The sequence below is a fragment of the Phyllobates terribilis genome, unplaced genomic scaffold (assembly GCF_046119375.1).
Source record: "Phyllobates terribilis strain yellow unplaced genomic scaffold, ASM4611937v1 Scaffold_5__5_contigs__length_657084704, whole genome shotgun sequence".
In the NCBI taxonomy this organism is placed as follows: Eukaryota; Metazoa; Chordata; class Amphibia; order Anura; family Dendrobatidae; genus Phyllobates; species Phyllobates terribilis.
In genome coordinates, this window is record NW_027362765.1 from 653,391,441 (window position 1) to 653,414,039 (window position 22,599).

General features: G+C 44.7%; 17 non-coding genes across 17 annotated transcripts; all 17 read right to left on the reverse strand.

Moving 5' to 3' along the window:
* Positions 1–439: 439 nt before the first annotated feature.
* On the reverse strand, positions 440–630 carry LOC141149985 (U2 spliceosomal RNA). Its single transcript, XR_012246260.1, has one exon. It is a non-coding gene; the product is annotated as a U2 spliceosomal RNA (small nuclear RNA).
* Positions 631–1,745: 1,115 nt separating this feature from the next.
* Positions 1,746–1,936, reverse strand: LOC141275120 (U2 spliceosomal RNA). The gene has a single exon (XR_012323372.1). It is a non-coding gene; the product is annotated as a U2 spliceosomal RNA (small nuclear RNA).
* Positions 1,937–3,048: 1,112 nt separating this feature from the next.
* LOC141275121 (U2 spliceosomal RNA) lies at positions 3,049–3,239 on the reverse strand. The gene has a single exon (XR_012323373.1). It is a non-coding gene; the product is annotated as a U2 spliceosomal RNA (small nuclear RNA).
* A 1,115-nt stretch (positions 3,240–4,354) lies between these two features.
* Positions 4,355–4,545, reverse strand: LOC141149509 (U2 spliceosomal RNA). The gene has a single exon (XR_012245802.1). It is a non-coding gene; the product is annotated as a U2 spliceosomal RNA (small nuclear RNA).
* Positions 4,546–5,660: 1,115 nt separating this feature from the next.
* Positions 5,661–5,851, reverse strand: LOC141149906 (U2 spliceosomal RNA). The gene has a single exon (XR_012246185.1). It is a non-coding gene; the product is annotated as a U2 spliceosomal RNA (small nuclear RNA).
* Positions 5,852–6,966: 1,115 nt separating this feature from the next.
* On the reverse strand, positions 6,967–7,157 carry LOC141275122 (U2 spliceosomal RNA). Its single transcript, XR_012323374.1, has one exon. It is a non-coding gene; the product is annotated as a U2 spliceosomal RNA (small nuclear RNA).
* Positions 7,158–8,272: 1,115 nt separating this feature from the next.
* LOC141275123 (U2 spliceosomal RNA) lies at positions 8,273–8,463 on the reverse strand. The gene has a single exon (XR_012323375.1). It is a non-coding gene; the product is annotated as a U2 spliceosomal RNA (small nuclear RNA).
* A 1,115-nt stretch (positions 8,464–9,578) lies between these two features.
* On the reverse strand, positions 9,579–9,769 carry LOC141275124 (U2 spliceosomal RNA). The gene has a single exon (XR_012323376.1). It is a non-coding gene; the product is annotated as a U2 spliceosomal RNA (small nuclear RNA).
* Positions 9,770–10,881: 1,112 nt separating this feature from the next.
* LOC141150094 (U2 spliceosomal RNA) lies at positions 10,882–11,072 on the reverse strand. The gene has a single exon (XR_012246364.1). It is a non-coding gene; the product is annotated as a U2 spliceosomal RNA (small nuclear RNA).
* A 1,114-nt stretch (positions 11,073–12,186) lies between these two features.
* Positions 12,187–12,377, reverse strand: LOC141149882 (U2 spliceosomal RNA). The gene has a single exon (XR_012246163.1). It is a non-coding gene; the product is annotated as a U2 spliceosomal RNA (small nuclear RNA).
* A 1,115-nt stretch (positions 12,378–13,492) lies between these two features.
* LOC141150000 (U2 spliceosomal RNA) lies at positions 13,493–13,683 on the reverse strand. The gene has a single exon (XR_012246274.1). It is a non-coding gene; the product is annotated as a U2 spliceosomal RNA (small nuclear RNA).
* Positions 13,684–14,798: 1,115 nt separating this feature from the next.
* Positions 14,799–14,989, reverse strand: LOC141149393 (U2 spliceosomal RNA). Its single transcript, XR_012245692.1, has one exon. It is a non-coding gene; the product is annotated as a U2 spliceosomal RNA (small nuclear RNA).
* Positions 14,990–16,104: 1,115 nt separating this feature from the next.
* Positions 16,105–16,295, reverse strand: LOC141149394 (U2 spliceosomal RNA). Its single transcript, XR_012245693.1, has one exon. It is a non-coding gene; the product is annotated as a U2 spliceosomal RNA (small nuclear RNA).
* A 1,115-nt stretch (positions 16,296–17,410) lies between these two features.
* On the reverse strand, positions 17,411–17,601 carry LOC141275126 (U2 spliceosomal RNA). Its single transcript, XR_012323378.1, has one exon. It is a non-coding gene; the product is annotated as a U2 spliceosomal RNA (small nuclear RNA).
* A 1,115-nt stretch (positions 17,602–18,716) lies between these two features.
* Positions 18,717–18,907, reverse strand: LOC141149978 (U2 spliceosomal RNA). Its single transcript, XR_012246253.1, has one exon. It is a non-coding gene; the product is annotated as a U2 spliceosomal RNA (small nuclear RNA).
* Positions 18,908–20,022: 1,115 nt separating this feature from the next.
* On the reverse strand, positions 20,023–20,213 carry LOC141150115 (U2 spliceosomal RNA). Its single transcript, XR_012246385.1, has one exon. It is a non-coding gene; the product is annotated as a U2 spliceosomal RNA (small nuclear RNA).
* A 1,114-nt stretch (positions 20,214–21,327) lies between these two features.
* Positions 21,328–21,518, reverse strand: LOC141149979 (U2 spliceosomal RNA). The gene has a single exon (XR_012246254.1). It is a non-coding gene; the product is annotated as a U2 spliceosomal RNA (small nuclear RNA).
* Positions 21,519–22,599: the final 1,081 nt, after the last annotated feature.

The following is a 22,599-nucleotide window of genomic DNA, read 5'->3' on the forward strand; positions in this document are numbered from 1 at the left end:
GAGTAACCAGCGCACATACCTGTTAACTCAGGTGAGTTTAAAAGGCTGCTGTTGATAACAAGGGCATTTGCTAAATAGATGGTGTGTGTGCAACAATATACTGAAAGGTCAATTATATTGTGCAGCTTATCTCACCACCTGTAGTTATTTAGGTGAAAGCTCCAAAATGCTTGCCTAATATGTCTGTTTATCCAAAAGGAAGTAAAAAGGGAGAGCTAGAAAGATAGCATTGCATCACATTACATGGCAATGCAATGCACAGTTGCTGAAGTTGAACCAAAATGAGCTTGTAATCTGGCTTCTGCAACTTTGAACATGAAAAATCCAATGAGGAGAAGAAAAGCAAAGCCAAAGAGTCCATCCCAAAATCCGACAAACAAGCAAAATGAACAAAAAACATTGAATTCAATTCTTTCTGATTTTAGAAACTGCATTAAAGAAGGGGTGCACCGGTCCTGGAGATACTGCAATACCAGGTCAATGCGTGGAGTGGACAGAGCAAGCTCTTTTTCCATCTCCCTGTTCTAAAAATCCATTTAATATATGGTGCCCAGATAGGGGACGTATCAGATATTAAACTGATAAGAACAGATACTACACTTGATCTTAGCCAAAAGGCCGAGAAGCGATAACCAGAATTGGTTTCAAACTACGGAGCCACCCAAGGATCCTGAAAAGTCCATTTGTGGAGATGAGCTCCTGGACTCCCGTTAAGAAGACATGTTGTCAACCTCTAGATCCCTTACATGCCTGCACTTTTCGGCTTGCTGCTGCTGCAATCCACGCGTTTTAGATCTGCATAACTCCTCTTCTTTAAACACAGCACCTTCACCCCCTGCTGTTCCCACCCGCCTCAACACCGTTGGAAGGGAGGAGAACCAATTAAGGCGGGGGGTGGGGTGGAACGAGCAGCTGTCTACCCTTAGCAGGAGGGCTCCTGATTACATACCTCTCCTGCTGCTGCTGCTGCTGGCTGTCCAGCAGCAGACTGAAGGTGGCTGCTGCTGTGCACAGGTATATAAAGGCTCAGAGCCTATTATGACACGCGCAGCCAGCGTTCCATTGCCACATTCCATCTACTGCAGGCAGGATACCTGGCTGGCTGAATGTCGCTGAGAAGCTCACAGAGACCGCCATAAGCAACAGTTTAACAGAATGCCACAGACTAATCAACCAAACTTTTTGGGTTGGGTTCTCTTTTATAGTCTGCAGGCATTAAATGAAAGAAGTCAGTGTTCCAGCAGAAGGAGACAACGTTTCAGAAAAGGCATTGTAGCAAACCAAAAAAGAAATTTTAAGCGCAGCAGAGTAACCAGCGCACATACCTGTTAGCTCAGGTGAGTTTAAAAGGCTGCTGTTGATAACAAGGGCATTTGCTAAATAGATGGTGTGTGTGCAACAATATACTGAAAGGTCAATTATATTGTGCAGCTTATCTCACCACCTGTAGTTATTTAGGTGAAAGCTCCAAAATGCTTGCCTAATATGTCTGTTTATCCAAAAGGAAGTAAAAAGGGAGAGCTAGAATGATAGCATTGCATCACATTACATGGCAATGCAATGCACAGTTGCTGAAGTTGAACCAAAATGAGCTTGTAATCTGGCTTCTGCAACTTTGAACATGAAAAATCCAATGGGGAGAAGAAAAGCAAAGCCAAAGAGTCCATCCCAAAATCCGACAAACAAGCAAAATGAACAAAAAACATTGAATTCAATTCTTTCTGATTTTAGAAACTGCATTAAAGAAGGGGTGCACCGGTCCTGGAGATACTGCAATACCAGGTCAATGCGTGGAGTGGACAGAGCAAGCTCTTTTTCCATCTCCCTGTTCTAAAAATCCATTTAATATATGGTCCCCAGATAGGGGACGTATCAGATATTAAACTGATAAGAACAGATACTACACTTGATCTTAGCCAAAAGGCCGAGAAGCGATAACCAGAATTGGTTTCAAACTACGGAGCCACCCAAGGATCCTGAAAAGTCCATTTGTGGAGATGAGCTCCTGGACTCCCGTTAAGAAGACATGTTGTCAACCTCTAGATCCCTTACATGCCTGCACTTTTCGGCTTGCTGCTGCTGCAATCCACGCGTTTTAGATCTGCATAACTCCACCTCTTTAAACACAGCACCTTCACCCCCTGCTGTTCCCACCCGCCTCAACACCGTTGGAAGGGAGGAGAACCAATTAAGGCGGGGGGTGGGGTGGAACGAGCAGCTGTCTACCCTTAGCAGGAGGGCTCCTGATTACATACCTCTCCTGCTGCTGCTGCTGGCTGTCCAGCAGCAGACTGAAGGTGGCTGCTGCTGTGCACAGGTATATAAAGGCTCAGAGCCTATTATGACACGCGCAGCCAGCGTTCCATTGCCACATTCCATCTACTGCAGGCAGGATACCTGGCTGGCTGAATGTCGCTGAGAAGCTCACAGAGACCGCCATAAGCAACAGTTTAACAGAATGCCACAGACTAATCAACCAAACTTTTTGGGTTGGGTTCTCTTTTATAGTCTGCAGGCATTAAATGAAAGAAGTCAGTGTTCCAGCAGAAGGAGACAACGTTTCAGAAAAGGCATTGTAGCAAACCAAAAAAGAAATTTTAAGCGCAGCAGAGTAACCAGCGCACATACCTGTTAGCTCAGGTGAGTTTAAAAGGCTGCTGTTGATAACAAGGGCATTTGCTAAATAGATGGTGTGTGTGCAACAATATACTGAAAGGTCAATTATATTGTGCAGCTTATCTCACCACCTGTAGTTATTTAGGTGAAAGCTCCAAAATGCTTGCCTAATATGTCTGTTTATCCAAAAGGAAGTAAAAAGGGAGAGCTAGAAAGATAGCATTGCATCACATTACATGGCAATGCAATGCACAGTTGCTGAAGTTGAACCAAAATGAGCTTGTAATCTGGCTTCTGCAACTTTGAACATGAAAAATCCAATGAGGAGAAGAAAAGCAAAGCCAAAGAGTCCATCCCAAAATCCGACAAACAAGCAAAATGAACAAAAAACATTGAATTCAATTCTTTCTGATTTTAGAAACTGCATTAAAGAAGGGGTGCACCGGTCCTGGAGATACTGCAATACCAGGTCAATGCGTGGAGTGGACAGAGCAAGCTCTTTTTCCATCTCCCTGTTCTAAAAATCCATTTAATATATGGTCCCCAGATAGGGGACGTATCAGATATTAAACTGATAAGAACAGATACTACACTTGATCTTAGCCAAAAGGCCGAGAAGCGATAACCAGAATTGGTTTCAAACTACGGAGCCACCCAAGGATCCTGAAAAGTCCATTTGTGGAGATGAGCTCCTGGACTCCCGTTAAGAAGACATGTTGTCAACCTCTAGATCCCTTACATGCCTGCACTTTTCGGCTTGCTGCTGCTGCAATCCACGCGTTTTAGATCTGCATAACTCCACCTCTTTAAACACAGCACCTTCACCCCCTGCTGTTCCCACCCGCCTCAACACCGTTGGAAGGGAGGAGAACCAATTAAGGCGGGGGGTGGGGTGGAACGAGCAGCTGTCTACCCTTAGCAGGAGGGCTCCTGATTACATACCTCTCCTGCTGCTGCTGCTGCTGGCTGTCCAGCAGCAGACTGAAGGTGGCTGCTGCTGTGCACAGGTATATAAAGGCTCAGAGCCTATTATGACACGCGCAGCCAGCGTTCCATTGCCACATTCCATCTACTGCAGGCAGGATACCTGGCTGGCTGAATGTCGCTGAGAAGCTCACAGAGACCGCCATAAGCAACAGTTTAACAGAATGCCACAGACTAATCAACCAAACTTTTTGGGTTGGGTTCTCTTTTATAGTCTGCAGGCATTAAATGAAAGAAGTCAGTGTTCCAGCAGAAGGAGACAACGTTTCAGAAAAGGCATTGTAGCAAACCAAAAAAGAAATTTTAAGCGCAGCAGAGTAACCAGCGCACATACCTGTTAGCTCAGGTGAGTTTAAAAGGCTGCTGTTGATAACAAGGGCATTTGCTAAATAGATGGTGTGTGTGCAACAATATACTGAAAGGTCAATTATATTGTGCAGCTTATCTCACCACCTGTAGTTATTTAGGTGAAAGCTCCAAAATGCTTGCCTAATATGTCTGTTTATCCAAAAGGAAGTAAAAAGGGAGAGCTAGAAAGATAGCATTGCATCACATTACATGGCAATGCAATGCACAGTTGCTGAAGTTGAACCAAAATGAGCTTGTAATCTGGCTTCTGCAACTTTGAACATGAAAAATCCAATGAGGAGAAGAAAAGCAAAGCCAAAGAGTCCATCCCAAAATCCGACAAACAAGCAAAATGAACAAAAAACATTGAATTCAATTCTTTCTGATTTTAGAAACTGCATTAAAGAAGGGGTGCACCGGTCCTGGAGATACTGCAATACCAGGTCAATGCGTGGAGTGGACAGAGCAAGCTCTTTTTCCATCTCCCTGTTCTAAAAATCCTTTTAATATATGGTCCCCAGATAGGGGACGTATCAGATATTAAACTGATAAGAACAGATACTACACTTGATCTTAGCCAAAAGGCCGAGAAGCGATAACCAGAATTGGTTTCAAACTACGGAGCCACCCAAGGATCCTGAAAAGTCCATTTGTGGAGATGAGCTCCTGGACTCCCGTTAAGAAGACATGTTGTCAACCTCTAGATCCCTTACATGCCTGCACTTTTCGGCTTGCTGCTGCTGCAATCCACGCGTTTTAGATCTGCATAACTCCACCTCTTTAAACACAGCACCTTCACCCCCTGCTGTTCCCACCCGCCTCAACACCGTTGGAAGGGAGGAGAACCAATTAAGGCGGGCGGTGGGGTGGAACGAGCAGCTGTCTACCCTTAGCAGGAGGGCTCCTGATTACATACCTCTCCTGCTGCTGCTGCTGCTGGCTGTCCAGCAGCAGACTGAAGGTGGCTGCTGCTGTGCACAGGTATATAAAGGCTCAGAGCCTATTATGACACGCGCAGCCAGCATTCCATTGCCACATTCCATCTACTGCAGGCAGGATACCTGGCTGGCTGAATGTCGCTGAGAAGCTCACAGAGACCGCCATAAGCAACAGTTTAACAGAATGCCACAGACTAATCAACCAAACTTTTTGGGTTGGGTTCTCTTTTATAGTCTGCAGGCATTAAATGAAAGAAGTCAGTGTTCCAGCAGAAGGAGACAACGTTTCAGAAAAGGCATTGTAGCAAACCAAAAAAGAAATTTTAAGCGCAGCAGAGTAACCAGCGCACATACCTGTTAGCTCAGGTGAGTTTAAAAGGCTGCTGTTGATAACAAGGGCATTTGCTAAATAGATGGTGTGTGTGCAACAATATACTGAAAGGTCAATTATATTGTGCAGCTTATCTCACCACCTGTAGTTATTTAGGTGAAAGCTCCAAAATGCTTGCCTAATATGTCTGTTTATCCAAAAGGAAGTAAAAAGGGAGAGCTAGAAAGATAGCATTGCATCACATTACATGGCAATGCAATGCACAGTTGCTGAAGTTGAACCAAAATGAGCTTGTAATCTGGCTTCTGCAACTTTGAACATGAAAAATCCAATGAGGAGAAGAAAAGCAAAGCCAAAGAGTCCATCCCAAAATCCGACAAACAAGCAAAATGAACAAAAAACATTGAATTCAATTCTTTCTGATTTTAGAAACTGCATTAAAGAAGGGGTGCACCGGTCCTGGAGATACTGCAATACCAGGTCAATGCGTGGAGTGGACAGAGCAAGCTCTTTTTCCATCTCCCTGTTCTAAAAATCCATTTAATATATGGTCCCCAGATAGGGGACGTATCAGATATTAAACTGATAAGAACAGATACTACACTTGATCTTAGCCAAAAGGCCGAAAAGCGATAACCAGAATTGGTTTCAAACTACGGAGCCACCCAAGGATCCTGAAAAGTCCATTTGTGGAGATGAGCTCCTGGACTCCCGTTAAGAAGACATGTTGTCAACCTCTAGATCCCTTACATGCCTGCACTTTTCGGCTTGCTGCTGCTGCAATCCACGCGTTTTAGATCTGCATAACTCCACCTCTTTAAACACAGCACCTTCACCCCCTGCTGTTCCCACCCGCCTCAACACCGTTGGAAGGGAGGAGAACCAATTAAGGCGGGGGGTGGGGTGGAACGAGCAGCTGTCTACCCTTAGCAGGAGGGCTCCTGATTACATACCTCTCCTGCTGCTGCTGCTGCTGGCTGTCCAGCAGCAGACTGAAGGTGGCTGCTGCTGTGCACAGGTATATAAAGGCTCAGAGCCTATTATGACACGCGCAGCCAGCGTTCCATTGCCACATTCCATCTACTGCAGGCAGGATACCTGGCTGGCTGAATGTCGCTGAGAAGCTCACAGAGACCGCCATAAGCAACAGTTTAACAGAATGCCACAGACTAATCAACCAAACTTTTTGGGTTGGGTTCTCTTTTATAGTCTGCAGGCATTAAATGAAAGAAGTCAGTGTTCCAGCAGAAGGAGACAACGTTTCAGAAAAGGCATTGTAGCAAACCAAAAAAGAAATTTTAACCGCAGCAGAGTAACCAGCGCACATACCTGTTAGCTCAGGTGAGTTTAAAAGGCTGCTGTTGATAACAAGGGCATTTGCTAAATAGATGGTGTGTGTGCAACAATATACTGAAAGGTCAATTATATTGTGCAGCTTATCTCACCACCTGTAGTTATTTAGGTGAAAGCTCCAAAATGCTTGCCTAATATGTCTGTTTATCCAAAAGGAAGTAAAAAGGGAGAGCTAGAAAGATAGCATTGCATCACATTACATGGCAATGCAATGCACAGTTGCTGAAGTTGAACCAAAATGAGCTTGTAATCTGGCTTCTGCAACTTTGAACATGAAAAATCCAATGAGGAGAAGAAAAGCAAAGCCAAAGAGTCCATCCCAAAATCCGACAAACAAGCAAAATGAACAAAAAACATTGAATTCAATTCTTTCTGATTTTAGAAACTGCATTAAAGAAGGGGTGCACCGGTCCTGGAGATACTGCAATACCAGGTCAATGCGTGGAGTGGACAGAGCAAGCTCTTTTTCCATCTCCCTGTTCTAAAAATCCATTTAATATATGGTCCCCAGATAGGGGACGTATCAGATATTAAACTGATAAGAACAGATACTACACTTGATCTTAGCCAAAAGGCCGAGAAGCGATAACCAGAATTGGTTTCAAACTACGGAGCCACCCAAGGATCCTGAAAAGTCCATTTGTGGAGATGAGCTCCTGGACTCCCGTTAAGAAGACATGTTGTCAACCTCTAGATCCCTTACATGCCTGCACTTTTCGGCTTGCTGCTGCTGCAATCCACGCGTTTTAGATCTGCATAACTCCACCTCTTTAAACACAGCACCTTCACCCCCTGCTGTTCCCACCCGCCTCAACACCGTTGGAAGGGAGGAGAACCAATTAAGGCGGGGGGTGGGGTGGAACGAGCAGCTGTCTACCCTTAGCAGGAGGGCTCCTGATTACATACCTCTCCTGCTGCTGCTGCTGCTGGCTGTCCAGCAGCAGACTGAAGGTGGCTGCTGCTGTGCACAGGTATATAAAGGCTCAGAGCCTATTATGACACGCGCAGCCAGCGTTCCATTGCCACATTCCATCTACTGCAGGCAGGATACCTGGCTGGCTGAATGTCGCTGAGAAGCTCACAGAGACCGCCATAAGCAACAGTTTAACAGAATGCCACAGACTAATCAACCAAACTTTTTGGGTTGGGTTCTCTTTTATAGTCTGCAGGCATTAAATGAAAGAAGTCAGTGTTCCAGCAGAAGGAGACAACGTTTCAGAAAAGGCATTGTAGCAAACCAAAATAGAAATTTTAAGCGCAGCAGAGTAACCAGCGCACATACCTGTTAGGTCAGGTGAGTTTAAAAGGCTGCTGTTGATAACAAGGGCATTTGCTAAATAGATGGTGTGTGTGCAACAATATACTGAAAGGTCAATTATATTGTGCAGCTTATCTCACCACCTGTAGTTATTTAGGTGAAAGCTCCAAAATGCTTGCCTAATATGTCTGTTTATCCAAAAGGAAGTAAAAAGGGAGAGCTAGAAAGATAGCATTGCATCACATTACATGGCAATGCAATGCACAGTTGCTGAAGTTGAACCAAAATGAGCTTGTAATCTGGCTTCTGCAACTTTGAACATGAAAAATCCAATGAGGAGAAGAAAAGCAAAGCCAAAGAGTCCATCCCAAAATCCGACAAACAAGCAAAATGAACAAAAAACATTGAATTCAATTCTTTCTGATTTTAGAAACTGCATTAAAGAAGGGGTGCACCGGTCCTGGAGATACTGCAATACCAGGTCAATGCGTGGAGTGGACAGAGCAAGCTCTTTTTCCATCTCCCTGTTCTAAAAATCCATTTAATATATGGTCCCCAGATAGGGGACGTATCAGATATTAAACTGATAAGAACAGATACTACACTTGATCTTAGCCAAAAGGCCGAGAAGCGATAACCAGAATTGGTTTCAAACTACGGAGCCACCCAAGGATCCTGAAAAGTCCATTTGTGGAGATGAGCTCCTGGACTCCCGTTAAGAAGACATGTTGTCAACCTCTAGATCCCTTACATGCCTGCACTTTTCGGCTTGCTGCTGCTGCAATCCACGCGTTTTAGATCTGCATAACTCCACCTCTTTAAACACAGCACCTTCACCCCCTGCTGTTCCCACCCGCCTCAACACCGTTGGAAGGGAGGAGAACCAATTAAGGCGGGGGGTGGGGTGGAACGAGCAGCTGTCTACCCTTAGCAGGAGGGCTCCTGATTACATACCTCTCCTGCTGCTGCTGCTGCTGGCTGTCCAGCAGCAGACTGAAGGTGGCTGCTGCTGTGCACAGGTATATAAAGGCTCAGAGCCTATTATGACACGCGCAGCCAGCGTTCCATTGCCACATTCCATCTACTGCAGGCAGGATACCTGGCTGGCTGAATGTCGCTGAGAAGCTCACAGAGACCGCCATAAGCAACAGTTTAACAGAATGCCACAGACTAATCAACCAAACTTTTTGGGTTGGGTTCTCTTTTATAGTCTGCAGGCATTAAATGAAAGAAGTCAGTGTTCCAGCAGAAGGAGACAACGTTTCAGAAAAGGCATTGTAGCAAACCAAAAAAGAAATTTTAAGCGCAGCAGAGTAACCAGCGCACATACCTGTTAGCTCAGGTGAGTTTAAAAGGCTGCTGTTGATAACAAGGGCATTTGCTAAATAGATGGTGTGTGTGCAACAATATACTGAAAGGTCAATTATATTGTGCAGCTTATCTCACCACCTGTAGTTATTTAGGTGAAAGCTCCAAAATGCTTGCCTAATATGTCTGTTTATCCAAAAGGAAGTAAAAAGGGAGAGCTAGAAAGATAGCATTGCATCACATTACATGGCAATGCAATGCACAGTTGCTGAAGTTGAACCAAAATGAGCTTGTAATCTGGCTTCTGCAACTTTGAACATGAAAAATCCAATGAGGAGAAGAAAAGCAAAGCCAAAGAGTCCATCCCAAAATCCGACAAACAAGCAAAATGAACAAAAAACATTGAATTCAAATCTTTCTGATTTTAGAAACTGCATTAAAGAAGGGGTGCACCGGTCCTGGAGATACTGCAATACCAGGTCAATGCGTGGAGTGGACAGAGCAAGCTCTTTTTCCATCTCCCTGTTCTAAAAATCCATTTAATATATGGTCCCCAGATAGGGGACGTATCAGATATTAAACTGATAAGAACAGATACTACACTTGATCTTAGCCAAAAGGCCGAGAAGCGATAACCAGAATTGGTTTCAAACTACGGAGCCACCCAAGGATCCTGAAAAGTCCATTTGTGGAGATGAGCTCCTGGACTCCCGTTAAGAAGACATGTTGTCAACCTCTAGATCCCTTACATGCCTGCACTTTTCGGCTTGCTGCTGCTGCAATCCACGCGTTTTAGATCTGCATAACTCCACCTCTTTAAACACAGCACCTTCACCCCCTGCTGTTCCCACCCGCCTCAACACCGTTGGAAGGGAGGAGAACCAATTAAGGCGGGGGGTGGGGTGGAACGAGCAGCTGTCTACCCTTAGCAGGAGGGCTCCTGATTACATACCTCTCCTGCTGCTGCTGCTGGCTGTCCAGCAGCAGACTGAAGGTGGCTGCTGCTGTGCACAGGTATATAAAGGCTCAGAGCCTATTATGACACGCGCAGCCAGCGTTCCATTGCCACATTCCATCTACTGCAGGCAGGATACCTGGCTGGCTGAATGTCGCTGAGAAGCTCACAGAGACCGCCATAAGCAACAGTTTAACAGAATGCCACAGACTAATCAACCAAACTTTTTGGGTTGGGTTCTCTTTTATAGTCTGCAGGCATTAAATGAAAGAAGTCAGTGTTCCAGCAGAAGGAGACAACGTTTCAGAAAAGGCATTGTAGCAAACCAAAAAAGAAATTTTAAGCGCAGCAGAGTAACCAGCGCACATACCTGTTAGCTCAGGTGAGTTTAAGAGGCTGCTGTTGATAACAAGGGCATTTGCTAAATAGATGGTGTGTGTGCAACAATATACTGAAAGGTCAATTATATTGTGCAGCTTATCTCACCACCTGTAGTTATTTAGGTGAAAGCTCCAAAATGCTTGCCTAATATGTCTGTTTATCCAAAAGGAAGTAAAAAGGGAGAGCTAGAAAGATAGCATTGCATCACATTACATGGCAATGCAATGCACAGTTGCTGAAGTTGAACCAAAATGAGCTTGTAATCTGGCTTCTGCAACTTTGAACATGAAAAATCCAATGAGGAGAAGAAAAGCAAAGCCAAAGAGTCCATCCCAAAATCCGACAAACAAGCAAAATGAACAAAAAACATTGAATTCAATTCTTTCTGATTTTAGAAACTGCATTAAAGAAGGGGTGCACCGGTCCTGGAGATACTGCAATACCAGGTCAATGCGTGGAGTGGACAGAGCAAGCTCTTTTTCCATCTCCCTGTTCTAAAAATCCATTTAATATATGGTCCCCAGATAGGGGACGTATCAGATATTAAACTGATAAGAACAGATACTACACTTGATCTTATCCAAAAGGCCGAGAAGCGATAACCAGAATTGGTTTCAAACTACGGAGCCACCCAAGGATCCTGAAAAGTCCATTTGTGGAGATGAGCTCCTGGACTCCCGTTAAGAAGACATGTTGTCAACCTCTAGATCCCTTACATGCCTGCACTTTTCGGCTTGCTGCTGCTGCAATCCACGCGTTTTAGATCTGCATAACTCCACCTCTTTAAACACAGCACCTTCACCCCCTGCTGTTCCCACCCGCCTCAACACCGTTGGAAGGGAGGAGAACCAATTAAGGCGGGGGGGGGGTGGAACGAGCAGCTGTCTACCCTTAGCAGGAGGGCTCCTGATTACATACCTCTCCTGCTGCTGCTGCTGCTGGCTGTCCAGCAGCAGACTGAAGGTGGCTGCTGCTGTGCACAGGTATATAAAGGCTCAGAGCCTATTATGACATGCGCAGCCAGCGTTCCATTGCCACATTCCATCTACTGCAGGCAGGATACCTGGCTGGCTGAATGTCGCTGAGAAGCTCACAGAGACCGCCATAAGCAACAGTTTAACAGAATGCCACAGACTAATCAACCAAACTTTTTGGGTTGGGTTCTCTTTTATAGTCTGCAGGCATTAAATGAAAGAAGTCAGTGTTCAAGCAGAAGGAGACAACGTTTCAGAAAAGGCATTGTAGCAAACCAAAAAAGAAATTTTAAGCGCAGCAGAGTAACCAGCGCACATACCTGTTAGCTCAGGTGAGTTTAAAAGGCTGCTGTTGATAACAAGGGCATTTGCTAAATAGATGGTGTGTGTGCAACAATATACTGAAAGGTCAATTATATTGTGCAGCTTATCTCACCACCTGTAGTTATTTAGGTGAAAGCTCCAAAATGCTTGCCTAATATGTCTGTTTATCCAAAAGGAAGTAAAAAGGGAGAGCTAGAAAGATAGCATTGCATCACATTACATGGCAATGCAATGCACAGTTGCTGAAGTTGAACCAAAATGAGCTTGTAATCTGGCTTCTGCAACTTTGAACATGAAAAATCCAATGAGGAGAAGAAAAGCAAAGCCAAAGAGTCCATCCCAAAATCCGACAAACAAGCAAAATGAACAAAAAACATTGAATTCAATTCTTTCTGATTTTAGAAACTGCATTAAAGAAGGGGTGCACTGGTCCTGGAGATACTGCAATACCAGGTCAATGCGTGGAGTGGACAGAGCAAGCTCTTTTTCCATCTCCCTGTTCTAAAAATCCATTTAATATATGGTCCCCAGATAGGGGACGTATCAGATATTAAACTGATAAGAACAGATACTACACTTGATCTTAGCCAAAAGGCCGAGAAGCGATAACCAGAATTGGTTTCAAACTACGGAGCCACCCAAGGATCCTGAAAAGTCCTTTTGTGGAGATGAGCTCCTGGACTCCCGTTAAGAAGACATGTTGTCAACCTCTAGATCCCTTACATGCCTGCACTTTTCGGCTTGCTGCTGCTGCAATCCACGCGTTTTAGATCTGCATAACTCCACCTCTTTAAACACAGCACCTTCACCCCCTGCTGTTCCCACCCGCCTCAACACCGTTGGAAGGGAGGAGAACCAATTAAGGCGGGGGGTGGGGTGGAACGAGCAGCTGTCTACCCTTAGCAGGAGGGCTCCTGATTACATACCTCTCCTGCTGCTGCTGCTGCTGGCTGTCCAGCAGCAGACTGAAGGTGGCTGCTGCTGTGCACAGGTATATAAAGGCTCAGAGCCTATTATGACACGCGCAGCCAGCGTTCCATTGCCACATTCCATCTACTGCAGGCAGGATACCTGGCTGGCTGAATGTCGCTGAGAAGCTCACAGAGACCGCCATAAGCAACAGTTTAACAGAATGCCACAGACTAATCAACCAAACTTTTTGGGTTGGGTTCTCTTTTATAGTCTGCAGGCATTAAATGAAAGAAGTCAGTGTTCCAGCAGAAGGAGACAACGTTTCAGAAAAGGCATTGTAGCAAACCAAAAAAGAAATTTTAAGCGCAGCAGAGTAACCAGCGCACATACCTGTTAGCTCAGGTGAGTTTAAAAGGCTGCTGTTGATAACAAGGGCATTTGCTAAATAGATGGTGTGTGTGCAACAATATACTGAAAGGTCAATTATATTGTGCAGCTTATCTCACCACCTGTAGTTATTTAGGTGAAAGCTCCAAAATGCTTGCCTAATATGTCTGTTTATCCAAAAGGAAGTAAAAAGGGAGAGCTAGAAAGATAGCATTGCATCACATTACATGGCAATGCAATGCACAGTTGCTGAAGTTGAACCAAAATGAGCTTGTAATCTGGCTTCTGCAACTTTGAACATGAAAAATCCAATGAGGAGAAGAAAAGCAAAGCCAAAGAGTCCATCCCAAAATCCGACAAACAAGCAAAATGAACAAAAAACATTGAATTCAATTCTTTCTGATTTTAGAAACTACATTAAAGAAGGGGTGCACTGGTCCTGGAGATACTGCAATACCAGGTCAATGCGTGGAGTGGACAGAGCAAGCTCTTTTTCCATCTCCCTGTTCTAAAAATCCATTTAATATATGGTCCCCAGATAGGGGACGTATCAGATATTAAACTGATAAGAACAGATACTACACTTGATCTTAGCCAAAAGGCCGAGAAGCGATAACCAGAATTGGTTTCAAACTACGGAGCCACCCAAGGATCCTGAAAAGTCCTTTTGTGGAGATGAGCTCCTGGACTCCCGTTAAGAAGACATGTTGTCAACCTCTAGATCCCTTACATGCCTGCACTTTTCGGCTTGCTGCTGCTGCAATCCACGCGTTTTAGATCTGCATAACTCCACCTCTTTAAACACAGCACCTTCACCCCCTGCTGTTCCCACCCGCCTCAACACCGTTGGAAGGGAGGAGAACCAATTAAGGCGGGGGGTGGGGTGGAACGAGCAGCTGTCTACCCTTAGCAGGAGGGCTCCTGATTACATACCTCTCCTGCTGCTGCTGCTGCTGGCTGTCCAGCAGCAGACTGAAGGTGGCTGCTGCTGTGCACAGGTATATAAAGGCTCAGAGCCTATTATGACACGCGCAGCCAGCGTTCCATTGCCACATTCCATCTACTGCAGGCAGGATACCTGGCTGGCTGAATGTCGCTGAGAAGCTCACAGAGACCGCCATAAGCAACAGTTTAACAGAATGCCACAGACTAATCAACCAAACTTTTTGGGTTGGGTTCTCTTTTATAGTCTGCAGGCATTAAATGAAAGAAGTCAGTGTTCCAGCAGAAGGAGACAACGTTTCAGAAAAGGCATTGTAGCAAACCAAAAAAGAAATTTTAAGCGCAGCAGAGTAACCAGCGCACATACCTGTTAGCTCAGGTGAGTTTAAAAGGCTGCTGTTGATAACAAGGGCATTTGCTAAATAGATGGTGTGTGTGCAACAATATACTGAAAGGTCAATTATATTGTGCAGCTTATCTAACCACCTGTAGTTATTTAGGTGAAAGCTCCAAAATGCTTGCCTAATATGTCTGTTTATCCAAAAGGAAGTAAAAAGGGAGAGCTAGAAAGATAGCATTGCATCACATTACATGGCAATGCAATGCACAGTTGCTGAAGTTGAACCAAAATGAGCTTGTAATCTGGCTTCTGCAACTTTGAACATGAAAAATCCAATGAGGAGAAGAAAAGCAAAGCCAAAGAGTCCATCCCAAAATCCGACAAACAAGCAAAATGAACAAAAAACATTGAATTCAATTCTTTCTGATTTTAGAAACTGCATTAAAGAAGGGGTGCACCGGTCCTGGAGATACTGCAATACCAGGTCAATGCGTGGAGTGGACAGAGCAAGCTCTTTTTCCATCTCCCTGTTCTAAAAATCCATTTAATATAAGGTCCCCAGATAGGGGACGTATCAGATATTAAACTGATAAGAACAGATACTACACTTGATCTTAGCCAAAAGGCCGAGAAGCGATAACCAGAATTGGTTTCAAACTACGGAGCCACCCAAGGATCCTGAAAAGTCCATTTGTGGAGATGAGCTCCTGGACTCCCGTTAAGAAGACATGTTGTCAACCTCTAGATCCCTTACATGCCTGCACTTTTCGGCTTACTGCTGCTGCAATCCACGCGTTTTAGATCTGCATAACTCCACCTCTTTAAACACAGCACCTTCACCCCCTGCTGTTCCCACCCGCCTCAACACCGTTGGAAGGGAGGAGAACCAATTAAGGCGGGGGGTGGGGTGGAACGAGCAGCTGTCTACCCTTAGCAGGAGGGCTCCTGATTACATACCTCTCCTGCTGCTGCTGCTGCTGGCTGTCCAGCAGCAGACTGAAGGTGGCTGCTGCTGTGCACAGGTATATAAAGGCTCAGAGCCTATTATGACACGCGCAGCCAGCGTTCCATTGCCACATTCCATCTACTGCAGGCAGGATACCTGGCTGGCTGAATGTCGCTGAGAAGCTCACAGAGACCGCCATAAGCAACAGTTTAACAGAATGCCACAGACTAATCAACCAAACTTTTTGGGTTGGGTTCTCTTTTATAGTCTGCAGGCATTAAATGAAAGAAGTCAGTGTTCCAGCAGAAGGAGACAACGTTTCAGAAAAGGCATTGTAGCAAACCAAAAAAGAAATTTTAAGCGCAGCAGAGTAACCAGCGCACATACCTGTTAGCTCAGGTGAGTTTAAAAGGCTGCTGTTGATAACAAGGGCATTTGCTAAATAGATGGTGTGTGTGCAACAATATACTGAAAGGTCAATTATATTGTGCAGCTTATCTCACCACCTGTAGTTATTTAGGTGAAAGCTCCAAAATGCTTGCCTAATATGTCTGTTTATCCAAAAGGAAGTAAAAAGGGAGAGTTAGAAAGATAGCATTGCATCACATTACATGGCAATGCAATGCACAGTTGCTGAAGTTGAACCAAAATGAGCTTGTAATCTGGCTTCTGCAACTTTGAACATGAAAAATCCAATGAGGAGAAGAAAAGCAAAGCCAAAGAGTCCATCCCAAAATCCGACAAACAAGCAAAATGAACAAAAAACATTGAATTCAATTCTTTCTGATTTTAGAAACTGCATTAAAGAAGGGGTGCACCGGTCCTGGAGATACTGCAATACCAGGTCAATGCGTGGAGTGGACAGAGCAAGCTCTTTTTCCATCTCCCTGTTCTAAAAATCCATTTAATATAAGGTCCCCAGATAGGGGACGTATCAGATATTAAACTGATAAGAACAGATACTACACTTGATCTTAGCCAAAAGGCCGAGAAGCGATAACCAGAATTGGTTTCAAACTACGGAGCCACCCAAGGATCCTGAAAAGTCCATTTGTGGAGATGAGCTCCTGGACTCCCGTTAAGAAGACATGTTGTCAACCTCTAGATCCCTTACATGCCTGCACTTTTCGGCTTACTGCTGCTGCAATCCACGCGTTTTAGATCTGCATAACTCCACCTCTTTAAACACAGCACCTTCACCCCCTGCTGTTCCCACCCGCCTCAACACCGTTGGAAGGGAGGAGAACCAATTAAGGCGGGGGGTGGGGTGGAACGAGCAGCTGTCTACCCTTAGCAGGAGGGCTCCTGATTACATACCTCTCCTGCTGCTGCTGCTGCTGGCTGTCCAGCAGCAGACTGAAGGTGGCTGCTGCTGTGCACAGGTATATAAAGGCTCAGAGCCTATTATGACACGCGCAGCCAGCGTTCCATTGCCACATTCCATCTACTGCAGGCAGGATACCTGGCTGGCTGAATGTCGCTGAGAAGCTCACAGAGACCGCCATAAGCAACAGTTTAACAGAATGCCACAGACTAATCAACCAAACTTTTTGGGTTGGGTTCTCTTTTATAGTCTGCAGGCATTAAATGAAAGAAGTCAGTGTTCCAGCAGAAGGAGACAACGTTTCAGAAAAGGCATTGTAGCAAACCAAAAAAGAAATTTTAAGCGCAGCAGAGTAACCAGCGCACATACCTGTTAGCTCAGGTGAGTTTAAAAGGCTGCTGTTGATAACAAGGGCATTTGCTAAATAGATGGTGTGTGTGCAACAATATACTGAAAGGTCAATTATATTGTGCAGCTTATCTCACCACCTGTAGTTATTTAGGTGAAAGCTCCAAAATGCTTGCCTAATATGTCTGTTTATCCAAAAGGAAGTAAAAAGGGAGAGTTAGAAAGATAGCATTGCATCACATTACATGGCAATGCAATGCACAGTTGCTGAAGTTGAACCAAAATGAGCTTGTAATCTGGCTTCTGCAACTTTGAACATGAAAAATCCAATGAGGAGAAGAAAAGCAAAGCCAAAGAGTCCATCCCAAAATCCGACAAACAAGCAAAATGAACAAAAAACATTGAATTCAATTCTTTCTGATTTTAGAAACTGCATTAAAGAAGGGGTGCACCGGTCCTGGAGATACTGCAATACCAGGTCAATGCGTGGAGTGGACAGAGCAAGCTCTTTTTCCATCTCCCTGTTCTAAAAATCCATTTAATATATGGTCCCCAGATAGGGGACGTATCAGATATTAAACTGATAAGAACAGATACTACACTTGATCTTAGCCAAAAGGCCGAGAAGCGATAACCAGAATTGGTTTCAAACTACGGAGCCACCCAAGGATCCTGAAAAGTCCATTTGTGGAGATGAGCTCCTGGACTCCCGTTAAGAAGACATGTTGTCAACCTCTAGATCCCTTACATGCCTGCACTTTTCGGCTTACTGCTGCTGCAATCCACGCGTTTTAGATCTGCATAACTCCACCTCTTTAAACACAGCACCTTCACCCCCTGCTGTTCCCACCCGCCTCAACACCGTTGGAAGGGAGGAGAACCAATTAAGGCGGGGGGTGGGGTGGAACGAGCAGCTGTCTACCCTTAGCAGGAGGGCTCCTGATTACATACCTCTCCTGCTGCTGCTGCTGCTGGCTGTCCAGCAGCAGACTGAAGGTGGCTGCTGCTGTGCACAGGTATATAAAGGCTCAGAGCCTATTATGACACGCGCAGCCAGCGTTCCATTGCCACATTCCATCTACTGCAGGCAGGATACCTGGCTGGCTGAATGTCGCTGAGAAGCTCACAGAGACCGGCATAAGCAACAGTTTAACAGAATGCCACAGACTAATCAACCAAACTTTTTGGGTTGGGTTCTCTTTTATAGTCTGCAGGCATTAAATGAAAGAAGTCAGTGTTCCAGCAGAAGGAGACAACGTTTCAGAAAAGGCATTGTAGCAAACCAAAAAAGAAATTTTAAGCGCAGCAGAGTAACCAGCGCACATACCTGTTAGCTCAGGTGAGTTTAAAAGGCTGCTGTTGATAACAAGGGCATTTGCTAAATAGATGGTGTGTGTGCAACAATATACTGAAAGGTCAATTATATTGTGCAGCTTATCTCACCACCTGTAGTTATTTAGGTGAAAGCTCCAAAATGCTTGCCTAATATGTCTGTTTATCCAAAAGGAAGTAAAAAGGGAGAGCTAGAAAGATAGCATTGCATCACATTACATGGCAATGCAATGCACAGTTGCTGAAGTTGAACCAAAATGAGCTTGTAATCTGGCTTCTGCAACTTTGAACATGAAAAATCCAATGAGGAGAAGAAAAGCAAAGCCAAAGAGTCCATCCCAAAATCCGACAAACAAGCAAAATGAACAAAAAACATTGAATTCAATTCTTTCTGATTTTAGAAACTGCATTAAAGAAGGGGTGCACCGGTCCTGGAGATACTGCAATACCAGGTCAATGCGTGGAGTGGACAGAGCAAGCTCTTTTTCCATCTCCCTGTTCTAAAAATCCATTTAATATATGGTCCCCAGATAGGTGACGTATCAGATATTAAACTGATAAGAACAGATACTACACTTGATCTTAGCCAAAAGGCCGAGAAGCGATAACCAGAATTGGTTTCAAACTACGGAGCCACCCAAGGATCCTGAAAAGTCCATTTGTGGAGATGAGCTCCTGGACTCCCGTTAAGAAGACATGTTGTCAACCTCTAGATCCCTTACATGCCTGCACTTTTCGGCTTACTGCTGCTGCAATCCACGCGTTTTAGATCTGCATAACTCCACCTCTTTAAACACAGCACCTTCACCCCCTGCTGTTCCCACCCGCCTCAACACCGTTGGAAGGGAGGAGAACCAATTAAGGCGGGGGGTGGGGTGGAACGAGCAGCTGTCTACCCTTAGCAGGAGGGCTCCTGATTACATACCTCTCCTGCTGCTGCTGCTGCTGGCTGTCCAGCAGCAGACTGAAGGTGGCTGCTGCTGTGCACAGGTATATAAAGGCTCAGAGCCTATTATGACACGCGCAGCCAGCGTTCCATTGCCACATTCCATCTACTGCAGGCAGGATACCTGGCTGGCTGAATGTCGCTGAGAAGCTCACAGAGACCGCCATAAGCAACAGTTTAACAGAATGCCACAGACTAATCAACCAAACTTTTTGGGTTGGGTTCTCTTTTATAGTCTGCAGGCATTAAATGAAAGAAGTCAGTGTTCCAGCAGAAGGAGACAACGTTTCAGAAAAGGCATTGTAGCAAACCAAAAAAGAAATTTTAAGCGCAGCAGAGTAACCAGCGCACATACCTGTTAGCTCAGGTGAGTTTAAAAGGCTGCTGTTGATAACAAGGGCATTTGCTAAATAGATGGTGTGTGTGCAACAATATACTGAAAGGTCAATTATATTGTGCAGCTTATCTAACCACCTGTAGTTATTTAGGTGAAAGCTCCAAAATTCTTGCCTAATATGTCTGTTTATCCAAAAGGAAGTAAAAAGGGAGAGCTAGAAAGATAGCATTGCATCACATTACATGGCAATGCAATGCACAGTTGCTGAAGTTGAACCAAAATGAGCTTGTAATCTGGCTTCTGCAACTTTGAACATGAAAAATCCAATGAGGAGAAGAAAAGCAAAGCCAAAGAGTCCATCCCAAAATCCGACAAACAAGCAAAATGAACAAAAAACATTGAATTCAATTCTTTCTGATTTTAGAAACTGCATTAAAGAAGGGGTGCACTGGTCCTGGAGATACTGCAATACCAGGTCAATGCGTGGAGTGGACAGAGCAAGCTCTTTTTCCATCTCCCTGTTCTAAAAATCCATTTAATATATGGTCCCCAGATAGGGGACGTATCAGATATTAAACTGATAAGAACAGATACTACACTTGATCTTAGCCAAAAGGCCGAGAAGCGATAACCAGAATTGGTTTCAAACTACGGAGCCACCCAAGGATCCTGAAAAGTCCTTTTGTGGAGATGAGCTCCTGGACTCCCGTTAAGAAGACATGTTGTCAACCTCTAGATCCCTTACATGCCTGCACTTTTCGGCTTGCTGCTGCTGCAATCCACGCGTTTTAGATCTGCATAACTCCACCTCTTTAAACACAGCACCTTCACCCCCTGCTGTTCCCACCCGCCTCAACACCGTTGGAAGGGAGGAGAACCAATTAGGCGGGGGGTGGGGTGGAACGAGCAGCTGTCTACCCTTAGCAGGAGGGCTCCTGATTACATACCTCTCCTGCTGCTGCTGCTGCTGGCTGTCCAGCAGCAGACTGAAGGTGGCTGCTGCTGTGCACAGGTATATAAAGGCTCAGAGCCTATTATGACACGCGCAGCCAGCGTTCCATTGCCACATTCCATCTACTGCAGGCAGGATACCTGGCTGGCTGAATGTCGCTGAGAAGCTCACAGAGACCGCCATAAGCAACAGTTTAACAGAATGCCACAGACTAATCAACCAAACTTTTTGGGTTGGGTTCTCTTTTATAGTCTGCAGGCATTAAATGAAAGAAGTCAGTGTTCCAGCAGAAGGAGACAACGTTTCAGAAAAGGCATTGTAGCAAACCAAAAAAGAAATTTTAAGCGCAGCAGAGTAACCAGCGCACATACCTGTTAGCTCAGGTGAGTTTAAAAGGCTGCTGTTGATAACAAGGGCATTTGCTAAATAGATGGTGTGTGTGCAACAATATACTGAAAGGTCAATTATATTGTGCAGCTTATCTCACCACCTGTAGTTATTTAGGTGAAAGCTCCAAAATGCTTGCCTAATATGTCTGTTTATCCAAAAGGAAGTAAAAAGGGAGAGCTAGAAAGATAGCATTGCATCACATTACATGGCAATGCAATGCACAGTTGCTGAAGTTGAACCAAAATGAGCTTGTAATCTGGCTTCTGCAACTTTGAACATGAAAAATCCAATGAGGAGAAGAAAAGCAAAGCCAAAGAGTCCATCCCAAAATCCGACAAACAAGCAAAATGAACAAAAAACATTGAATTCAATTCTTTCTGATTTTAGAAACTGCATTAAAGAAGGGGTGCACCGGTCCTGGAGATACTGCAATACCAGGTCAATGCGTGGAGTGGACAGAGCAAGCTCTTTTTCCATCTCCCTGTTCTAAAAATCCATTTAATATATGGTCCCCAGATAGGTGACGTATCAGATATTAAACTGATAAGAACAGATACTACACTTGATCTTAGCCAAAAGGCCGAGAAGCGATAACCAGAATTGGTTTCAAACTACGGAGCCACCCAAGGATCCTGAAAAGTCCATTTGTGGAGATGAGCTCCTGGACTCCCGTTAAGAAGACATGTTGTCAACCTCTAGATCCCTTACATGCCTGCACTTTTCGGCTTACTGCTGCTGCAATCCACGCGTTTTAGATCTGCATAACTCCACCTCTTTAAACACAGCACCTTCACCCCCTGCTGTTCCCACCCGCCTCAACACCGTTGGAAGGGAGGAGAACCAATTAAGGCGGGGGGTGGGGTGGAACGAGCAGCTGTCTACCCTTAGCAGGAGGGCTCCTGATTACATACCTCTCCTGCTGCTGCTGCTGCTGGCTGTCCAGCAGCAGACTGAAGGTGGCTGCTGCTGTGCACAGGTATATAAAGGCTCAGAGCCTATTATGACACGCGCAGCCAGCGTTCCATTGCCACATTCCATCTACTGCAGGCAGGATACCTGGCTGGCTGAATGTCGCTGAGAAGCTCACAGAGACCGCCATAAGCAACAGTTTAACAGAATGCCACAGACTAATCAACCAAACTTTTTGGGTTGGGTTCTCTTTTATAGTCTGCAGGCATTAAATGAAAGAAGTCAGTGTTCCAGCAGAAGGAGACAACGTTTCAGAAAAGGCATTGTAGCAAACCAAAAAAGAAATTTTAAGCGCAGCAGAGTAACCAGCGCACATACCTGTTAGCTCAGGTGAGTTTAAAAGGCTGCTGTTGATAACAAGGGCATTTGCTAAATAGATGGTGTGTGTGCAACAATATACTGAAAGGTCAATTATATTGTGCAGCTTATCTCACCACCTGTAGTTATTTAGGTGAAAGCTCCAAAATGCTTGCCTAATATGTCTGTTTATCCAAAAGGAAGTAAAAAGGGAGAGCTAGAAAGATAGCATTGCATCACATTACATGGCAATGCAATGCACAGTTGCTGAAGTTGAACCAAAATGAGCTTGTAATCTGGCTTCTGCAACTTTGAACATGAAAAATCCAATGAGGAGAAGAAAAGCAAAGCCAAAGAGTCCATCCCAAAATCCGACAAACAAGCAAAATGAACAAAAAACATTGAAT